General features: G+C 34.6%; 1 protein-coding gene across 5 annotated transcripts in view; it reads left to right on the top strand.

The window, feature by feature from the left end:
• Positions 1–580: 580 nt before the first annotated feature.
• Positions 581–10,604, top strand: part of LOC129233262 (muscleblind-like protein 1) — a 312,999-nt gene continuing 302,975 nt past the window's right edge. For all 5 annotated transcript variants that reach the window (XM_054867334.1, XM_054867342.1, XM_054867350.1 and 2 more), the window contains exon 1: positions 581–715. The gene's annotated coding sequence lies outside the window, so the exon portion shown is untranslated. The remainder of the gene's footprint in view (positions 716–10,604) is intronic.

The following is a 10,604-nucleotide window of genomic DNA, read 5'->3' as shown; positions in this document are numbered from 1 at the left end:
ATTAAATGCGTTTGTTTTCCAGAAACTAAATTCTGAATCCCACACTTATCAGCTTCGCGGGTTGGATGTGGCCCGCGGATAGTAGGTTGGGCGTCACTGATGTATAGCAACAAAATTTTTCATATTAATTAATTAAAAAAAAGTATTGTTCGTTTAAACGAAAATTATGCATGGCATTTAATCCTCATAACAAATTTGTGCAAAAAAAAAAAAAAAAAAGCTCCACACCGGTCCACACATTTCTGTCGGTTCGCAAATTATAAAAGGTTGAATAACGCTGTGTTCTAAAAAAGCGAGAAGGAAATAATTCTAGATGGAAAGAAGGATAAATATTATGCATGCAGTTTCTTCGAATAATTAGTCAGCCGACGACCGGACTATCCGTTGTCCGCGCCACGCCCGGCAACAGAGGAGGTTCCCGGCGACTGCATCTGGCGGAGAATCATCCTTCATTTGTGAACGTCCCCTGCCTTATCGGAGGGCGTCTTGGCGACGGGCTCGCTATGGCAACCCCTGCCTTCGCATGACGTCATGCGTTGGCGCGCCGCTACTTGTGGAATCGAGCACCCACACCTCGCAACAAACACAGGAACAGAAAGATGGCGGTGGCTCAGTTCGGATCAGGCGACCGCCGCGAGACCTAAAGCTGCCAGGCTGCTGCTCTCCGCGCTCTCAGAAACTTCGCTGAATAACAGCATCGCTGCTGCTTAACCTGGTGAGTCTCCCATCCAGAAAATTATCCTTGCTCTGTCTGTCCTTCCTTATGCAATCGCTGCCCCCTTGCCGTGGGGGCGGGGGCCCCCGGGTTTTCGCGAAAGAAGTGGGCGCTCATGGGTGTGGTTTGAGTTTCGAACGGAAACAGGCACGAGGTTTGAGTGGAGTAGATGCAGCGCCGCTTCCTTAAGTCCCATTTTGTCGGTTTCGCGACTAAGTTCAGAAATTGTCGCTGCAAATCTGTGCGTTTGTCAGATTGTGAATTACAACTTTGCACCATACGCAGAAATGACACAAAAAAAAATTGCACGTAATTTCTCTTTAACTTTCCACTTTAGTGATCCCATTTTATGCTTTATAAATAAAGTGACAATAAAAGCTCTCTTTTTCGTAAGTTTCATATTTTATACCAAAAATCTAAACCAGCTGCATTGATTAAGCACGGCACATCTGATAGCAGTATCTGTCGTACAGCCTGAATCATTGGCGCTCCTTCTCTCCCTCATTATCTGAGAGGCTAAGTGCGTGTTAAAGTTTTACGGGTATTACGTCATTCACATTTGTGTTCTTTTCTCTACATCATTTCGGTCGTAGTGCTTGCTTAACTCGCTGATTTTTTTTTTTTTAATTTAAAATGTTATCCTCTTGAATTAACCATAATATTCATTCGCTTAAATCTTGTCTTTTTTTTAAATTAATTTTTATTATGTGTCGCGTATTTGATATATATGTGTCTAATGTCTTTTAGATCCTATAATATAATATGTATCTGATATCCCTAAAAGATATGACCCTGATCTAAAATTTCGTTTAAAAATGTATCGATGTTAAATCTAATATGCTATTGAAAATTTCATTGGTGAAGGCCCATCAATATTTAAATTGAATTTCACTTTGTATCATTATTTTCCTGAGCATCAACCAAAGAATATTGCCTACTGCAATTTTTTCTTTCGATTCAAATTGCAATCGTAATCGTATATTTTTGACAATTATGCACATTTTTATACATTTTACTCGGTTGTGATTACAGCTTGAAAGGTGGAATATTTTGAAGTAGGGATGTGCCGTTAAGCAAATTGGCCGATTACCGATTAATCGGCTGATGAAAATCGACCGATTAATGATCATGATGGTATTAAATGCAAAAAAAAAAAAAAAAACTATTACTTTTTTTTCTTTTTAAAATAATGTTAAAAATTAATTCAATTTCTGTGAGCAATTTTTCGTATAATTGTAAATAAAACTACATTATGTTAACTAGACATAAAAATTCAAATGTTAGTTGCCTGCTTTCAGCAGACTCTTTCAACTTAGTAACTACTTTTTGTGTTATTGGTAGCCACTTAATCCTAGACTTTTATTCTTTATGAAAATTATTAGGCAATCTTGAAGCACCAAGCTAAAGATAGAGTGTAGAGAAAAGTATTGGCATATGAACCATGTTGAAGCATTGAAAATATACGCATATTAATTCAAAACAAAAAATTAATTCACAAAATTATCATTGCTTTAACCATCAATTTTTGCAAAATAAAGGAAAAAGAAAAACTTTAAGGCATGTACGTGTAATTTATGAAAATAAAATGATAATTGAAATAAAGTGATGGATTATTTAGTGATGAGGGAAATATATATGTGTGAGCAAAAAATGGGTTATATCCTGAAAATCCTGAAATACTCATGTTTTTTCATTACAATGTAAAAGTCCTCGATTTAATTCTTCTTAATAATGTCACGCGAACGTCAGCTGTCAGGGTTATCATCCATGTTTCATTAAGTTTCATGCAAATTTTGTATTTGTCTTTATATTTGTACACTTTCATGCTATACGTTCTACTTATGTTGCATAAAATTATGTTAATTTGTTGTTCATAAATTTACAAATCTTGGTTTCTTGTTCAAAGATTGCTTAAGGATTTCAAACTTATTAAAGTTAAAACATATTTTCCCGATGATCAATCGGCGCATTCTTATTTTGAAGTATAGTTCGATCTTCTATTTTTTAATCCCCTTCCCCCGCATTTTGAGGAACAATATTAAAGCTTTTACAGTAACTCCTTATAAGAAGTTTTTTCAAAATATTAGAACAGATTGTACAAACAGGGCTTTGTTTTCATGTGAACTCACAGGAACTTGTACTCACATGTGAATACTAAATAAGAGTGTCAGCCTCTCTCATTAATGTTGTGAAAGTGACTGGTGGAGAGTGCACGCCAACCTCACCTAAATCCTAGATTACTTCAGAAAAATAGTGCTGATTTTTTAATTCTTGGATTTTATGTTATCTAACAGTTTTATATTAAAAATAAAGCTTTGTGCAGAAATGTTAAATTTTGAGCATGAAATTATCTGGATTTTCATTACCTTCAGTTATTCTAATCAGCTTCAGTTTCCTTTTGTACTATTTATGTATCAACATATATAAGGGGGGGTGAGTGGTTTCTAGCATTCTTTTTTTTTCTTCTTCAGCGTGAACAGTTTAAGAAATGTAACATTAGCACCTTAAATCGTTCATTAACCCCCCTAAAATGGGCGGATTTGTTGGAGAGTTCTGGACAAAGAACGTCTGAAAAAAGAATATTTTGGTTTGATTATTTTAAGGGCATTTTTGAACTCTTCAAAATATTTTAACCTAAACGTCTGGGCAGGCCCGCGCCGTCGTGCAAATGTCTTTTGAGCGCCTTTATGCAGAGGTGTTCGAGTAATACATAATTCACTCCTGGAGTAAGGTTTTGCGGACAAATAATAGATGAAAAAAATCGTTTGACATTTAATTTATTTAAAAAACCAAACGTAAATATTTAACTTTGATTTTTTATTTAATATTTACCTTCTTTTGTTCAGTAGCTTCTTTACTATACCAATACGTTTAGAAAAAGAAAATATCTTAAATATCAAAGTTAACGCCACTTTAAAATATCTCTATTGTATGAATAATTAATCAAACTTTTATGCCTGTCAGTTAAAACATGATAACAGAATACTGATTGTACGAAGTAGAAGATATTCCCTTTCAAAATGTGAAACTAAAATCCCCCCTTTCCGATAAAACCAATAAATCCAAAGTGCAGAATCGTTAAAAAGTTGGTTAACTATCTAAAACAAAGACATTGTCCAGAACTCTTTTTTAATTTGATATAAAAATAGTTAAAGAAAAGGGGGAAGGGTGAAATCGAATAATTATAGTCTCCTTTTTCGAAACAAAAAAGTTAACCAAAATTTTTTTATCTACTCTACAATACATAAATATTACGCACAAGGGTGCAAATAGTTATACGAATATGCTTACCATTTTTTTAATGCATGAAAAGATGAAGCAATCGAATTATCACCAACAAAAGTTTAAAATACAAAATATATCTTGCAGAAACATAGTCATCGCAAGAACAAAATGGGGAATAAAAAATTTCTTGCGCCTCGCCTCGAATGCTCGACCTTGTGTACTATAGACATACCGAAATAGCATTCTCGGCTATACTTCTTAGGAAGAAAAATGCTAATGTATGCATTAATTAGCATCGTTTTTTAAGTGCAAAAGGTTGCGTTTTTCAATAATATGTTTAGACATAACAAGGCAATAATTTGTTCTGTTAGATGGGCAGCGAGACAGATTGTTTCAATGAGCAGTATGATTTCACCGTCACCATTTAATGAAATGAAAAGTTAATTATTTTTTGGTTGAAGCTATTTTTCCCCATTTGGATCATCTTTGATTGGTAGTGCTCGGCGCCTTTTTAATTCTAGCGCCGTCGTGCACCACACGACCTTGCACATAGGGATGGCGCGACCCTGCGTCTGGGTGTAAATTTCAAACTTTTTTATGTGAAGAATCAATATAAAAACGTATTTTCACCATCGAAAAACCGAGGAAATTGCAGAAATTTTGCGTTTTCTGTTTCAAAAAATATTTGAAAAGTTAGTTATAAAATTGAAATAGTTTCCCTTGATCTTCACATTAAGAAAATTGGTAATTTATTGATTGAATGAAAGTAAAATTGCATGCGAATTTTTTAAACATATGTATAGGATGATTTTTGACTGTACATTAGCAGGTAGCAATTTTCTCTTGGGTGGAGGCTTTTCAGAATTTTTTTTTAAAATCAACTTACTAAATTGCCGCGCAAGACAGGCACAGCTACACTTTTTTGCGGAGGGGAAAGCTCCAATAGATAACAGTTAATTAATTAGAAATAGATGACATTGTATTTTCTTAAAATGTCATTGAAATTGATTTCATTGTAACAAAAAATGAATTGAAGCATGACAAAATCTTGAAAAAATTAATTTTTATAGCGTTCTTTTTTTGTGTGATGGCTGAGAGTTTTTAAATTGGAATTGTCCCTTCCACCAACGTCTCAATTTTTTTCTTTTTCCCTTGTAGTCTATGTATGCAGGTTTCAACTTGTGATGAGCGGTAGGGGGGGGGGGGGGGTAAGAAGCAGGGCCTTGCCGTCCCAATGTGCAAGGTCGTGTTGCGCACGACGGCGTCAGAATCAAAAAGGCCCTCAGCTGTACCAATCAAAAATCCACAAAATGAAGGGGGGGGGGGGAATCTCTAGCCGAAAAAATTGTAACTTTTCTTTATATCTAAGTGGTAGCGGTGAAATTATACTGATCATTGAAGCAAGCAATCAAGCAATCCGTCTCGCTGCCTATCTGAAAGGGAAAATTATTGACTTGTTTGTATAAACATGCTTCTCAAAAGCGCAATCTTTTACGCTGGAAACGCATGATGCTAATTAATGCATACATTATCATTCTTCGTGTTGTGGAGCCGGGAATGCAATTTCGGTATTCGGCCTACAGTACACAAGTTCGAGCATACGAGACGCAAAAAATTTGCTATTCCCTAATTTGGTTCTTGTGATTGTGATGTTGTATATAATTAGTGCAATACGTATTTTTGAGATTTTTATCTATTGTTCTTGGTAATTTGACTGCTTCATACTACCATACATAAAAAAATATGGTAAACGTATTTGCATATTATTAACTTGTGCATAATATTAAATTGTTGTAGATAAAAATTTAGGTTATTTTTTTTAGTTCCGAAACGTAACAACTTGAGCAGAATTGTTCGTTTCTCCCCTTGCCCGCTTTTCTTCAGCAATTTGTGTATTACATTAGAAAAAAAAAGCTTTAAAAATGTATTTGTTTTCGATATTAAATTCCATGCTTTTTTGATGATTCGCTATACTTTAGTATATTTGGTTTTACCGGAAAGGGGAGGGAGGATTTCAGTTTCAGATTTTAAGGTGAATATCCTCTACATTATTGTACTTCAATTTAGAAATATGACCATAAACTTGTTGCCATGTTTTGATAGGCTGATAGATAAGTTTGATTAATTGTTCATCAATTAGAGATTAGAGATATATTTAGAGCGGCGTTAACTTTGATATTTAATTTTTTTTTTTCTCTTTCCAAAACGCATTAGGATATCAGGGCAGCTACTGAACTGGAAATAACTTCGAGGTATGAGGTAAAAACATACACAGTATTCCAAATTCAATAGTTACTCATTGTTTTTTGAACAAATTAAATTCCAAGCGCATTTTTCCTATACTATATTTCTACAAAACTTCACTCCAGGTGTTGACTAAATTTTCCCCGAACACAATTCCATAAAGGCGCTCAAAAGACATTTGGACGACGGCTTGGCGCGGTTCTGGTAAGAAGTGCGACATCACATTTTTTTAATAATCATATACTAATGAAAAACAGCGCTACATGTGGCAAGGGTACTGTGACGTTTCTTGACAAAGACGGGAAAGGGAGTAAAATTTGTCGAAAAAAGTGTGACATCGTTTATGGAGAGTTCCTTGCAAAATAATTCGTTGTTTCTTGTTGTGAAAAAGGAATAAATGCTCACACACTTTTAATATTCAAAATACACGACATGTTAGAAGACTCCGAGTTTTTCCGAAATAAAAGTTTTACAAATAATTTTAGACGATCTTGGATAATTTTAGAGATATGTTCGAGTACTCCCCCTGGATATTTTTGGAAATTAAAATCAAAGTAGCATAATTGCAGGACACTTGTGATGCTAAAAGGATAAGCGATGGGTTTCACTACACTCCTCCGAAAATTTTTACAAATTGAAGTTTCAAAGAGGAAAAAGTAAAAAATAATCCCCCTCTCCTTGAAAATCTTCTTGACCCGCCCTTGCCCAACGCTCCTTGTTTTCGAGATATTTCTTTCTCTTTCCCATGTGTAATGTTTGTGCAGACTTCAACTTCGACATCGCAAAAACTTGATACACAAACTGGACTGAGGAATAAATTCTTTATGTTGTCTCGCTCGTCACTTGTCTGATAGTTGCTACTAAGAATTTACGGATGGCTGTAAGACGCATCATCAAACAAATGTCTTGTACTATATCCATTAACAGTCTTCACCGCGAAGCGAGATCTTAAACGCTATAGCTCAATCCGGCGCTAAGGAGAGTGAGAAGGAAGATATTACCTCACGGTGCCTCGACCAATTAGGAGAAGCATCCTCTCACTGTTTATCGTGTCTGATGAAGCTCAGAAGGAAGAAAAAAAAGTAGTCATCCCTTCTGTAACCACAAAGCAACTGCATTATCGGGATTTTGTCATCTCCCCGAGACCGATTAATCAAGGGGCAACAACCATTCCCTTGCTCCTGACATGCCGCAGAAGTGTGAAGGAACAGTGGCAAAAAGGCCTCTGAATCACTCAAATAGAGTGGATGGATTTTGGGAAATGTTTTGGAAACGGTTCAAAAATGTGCCAGCATTAAACAACGCAGCCCCGCTCATTTGCCGGTTCTTTGTTTTCGCGAGCATTGTGAAGATCATTGTTTGTTTGTTTGCCGCATGGATCTCTGTCCCGCGTTCCAGGCTCGCTGCTTGACAGCACGCTGCAGACGATGGCCAGACAAAAGCGCGATCCCGCTATGAAACAGACGTTGGAATAATGAGTGTAATTAATGTTCGGAGTTTTATTATCGCGTGGGGGAAGAAAAAGCAAGTTCAAACTTCAGGCAGAACTGCACAGAGAAGAGTTGTTCTTTCAAGTCTTCAGAAGTTTATGTTCCCTAAGAATTAAAATTGTGTTAAACTGTTTGACTTTTTAGTGAGACAGAACATATGGTCTATTCTTGGGATATCTCAGAATGTTCTAGAATAAATGGAGATACTGGGAAAGTATTTTAGTGTGATGCATCAGTTACTCAAATTAGAAAAAATTAGGGAAATTCTGCAGAGAATAAATGCATCAGTACTTATGTTTCCATCATATATTCATTCAATCTTCTAAAAACTGCTACCGTATATCAAAAGTACAAAAATAGTACATTTAAAGTTGATAGTTCCAATTTTGCAAAACTATTAGAACGTTTTTTGGTGGTAAAAAAAAAAAAAAAAAAAAAAAAAAAACTACCCTTTTTTTGCCTCCCCCCCTTTTTTTATTAATGCATCTTATTAAGCACTCTTTAATGTTTTAACTACTTAATTATTATTATCTAAAACTTTTTGAGACAGAAAAGATGCTGTAAGATAAAGCTATACAAATGCATAAAAACAGCAGATTTAAAAAAAAATAGATATTACTGCGTTTTTCACTTGTTAGTAATATACTTTTCAGTTTTAACAAAATTAAAAATTATTTTTTTGTTATTCACAAAGAACGAAAATTCGGTTTACCTTCCGATTAAAATTCGGTAACTTCCAGTCGCCTATAAGAAAAGAAAATGAATCTCGAAAGGAGAAAAATTTACTTGAATTTCGGATCACGGAAAAGAGTTAACTTAAGTATATTCAATTGTGAAAATAGAGAAAAAGTCGGCGCGAAACTAAGTAAAATACTGTAAATTTACTTCTGCAGTGAAAGTTGAATGGATATTTTCTACTTTAAATGATGGTAAATTTCAAACGACTCGAAACTAGAGAAACCTTGAAGAACATATTTTAATTTTATTGCTCTATAAAAGGAAATATTTAAGCATACTATTTTCTGCATGAATAATTGTTTTAAAACGTCTTGATATATTTATCGCTTAGATAACAAAATGCAAAAGTGTTAAGGCCAATTATTTTTTATTCAGATGTGAACATCTGCGTAAGTAAAAAAAAAAACATTGATGTATATTATTGAGCTTTTGGTGCATATATTTTTAGTATTTTAGTGCATATTTTAATGATTTTTAGCGCATATAATCCGGGTTCTAATGATAACAAATAGTGAAGGAAGTAGTTACACGTTGGAGAATGACGTTCATGTAGGGGTCTGCTGCATTTTTTTTCCCTTTCTTATTCTTACTTTTTTTTAGCAATAATAACGATCAAGTATAAATCCAACGTATATTGTTTGTCTGAAAATGGCTTCTAATATAATTTTAAGTGAGTAGAACGTTTGCCGAAATTAAAATTCATGTAGTGTACAATACACTATATGATGTTAATAATTAACACGAATTCCTTAAATTGTGTGTCTTTTTTTTCTTTTTATTATTACTTTGTTAAAGAAAACTAATAATTATTCTACATGTAAAATCTGAAAGTGAAAACCGTGATTCAAATCAGTTTTACTTTTTCTCTAACGTCCGGAAATATCCATAAAAAATTCAGCCCTGAACAAAACTGGTACCGCCAACGCGCTTTCATGACCGTTGTTTCTAAAGAATCGCTCAATCTCACCCAAGCGTGAATAAATACTTACCGTAGAGGAAGTTCTGCGACTGAGGAAAAAAAAGTCTGGTGTCTGTGTTTTGATTGTCAAGTTTACAAACTTGAACAAGTGAACAAAGTTATGCAGTCAAATCTCATTATTATATCACTATCATTCGCGCATGAAAAAATGTAGACTTTTATTTATTTTAAAACTGAAAAGGCTTAGAAATGATTAAGGTGGAAATCTTCGATGTTCTGCCTCTGTGTATGTTCAACGAATATTGATAAATAAATATTTATTTAAAATTTCATCGCTTTTTTAAAAGTTTTCATTTTAATTTATACTTATTTATTTATTATTTTATTTTACTTCTTCACACATTTTATCAGGAATAACGTTTTTGTTGAGCATCGAGATGACAACTGTGAAAGATGAAGTTGTTTTAGTTGGTGGTTTAGCGTCTCCATCCCCCCTCCAAAAAAAAGGCCATTTAAATAAAAGTTTTGATTACAAAGATACAATTATGAAGAGTATTGTCAGCGAGATTCAATGTCTAAAATGACTTGGAACTGTCCATTAATGGTGTAACACATTTTTTCAAAAAATTTATACCCCCCCCCTCCCCTGCCTTTTGTGTCACAAAGTGTGAAACTTCATCTTACTCCCTCCCCTTCCTTTGTAGCATGTAAGGCATTTTCATTTTCAATAATGTTTTCTTTTCAACCAAAATGTGTGATGTCACACTTTTTGTCACCCCGCTTGTCACAAGCCGTCGCAATTCTCACCCCCTTCAAAGTGTGACATCATATGTGGACGACCTTTTTTGCTAAAAACGATTTAAAAAAAAGCATAATTCACGCATCAGTACGCGTTGAAGGGTTAATACTCCGACGACTTCTATCGCTTCTATTCAAATTGATCGAAGTCGTGGTTTTGCTTATAATTCGGCGAAACCTGCTTCAGATGGTTATCTAGATTCTAGACTTTAAAACAAAAAACAAAAGCCACTAATCCAGCGATGACTTCATAATCAATTGCTTGCAGACGTTACAAACCTGTTTGTTTTAATGATCCTCGCAGGAAAAAGAAGGGGGAGGGGGACAGACAACTTCCAAGTGCAGAACGCAATCACTTGTACTTGCGCCCTACATTTTATTTCGCGGAGTAATTTCTTCGTTTTTAAATGCAAGTTTACTCCTGCTCGTTTTACCTTTTTTTTATTCTATTTGTGAGCACTTTAGTAGAGCATGT

Source organism: Uloborus diversus, chromosome 1 (assembly GCF_026930045.1).
Source record: "Uloborus diversus isolate 005 chromosome 1, Udiv.v.3.1, whole genome shotgun sequence".
Lineage (NCBI taxonomy): Eukaryota > Metazoa > Arthropoda > Arachnida > Araneae > Uloboridae > Uloborus > Uloborus diversus.
This window is presented reverse-complemented; position numbering and strand designations above follow the sequence as displayed.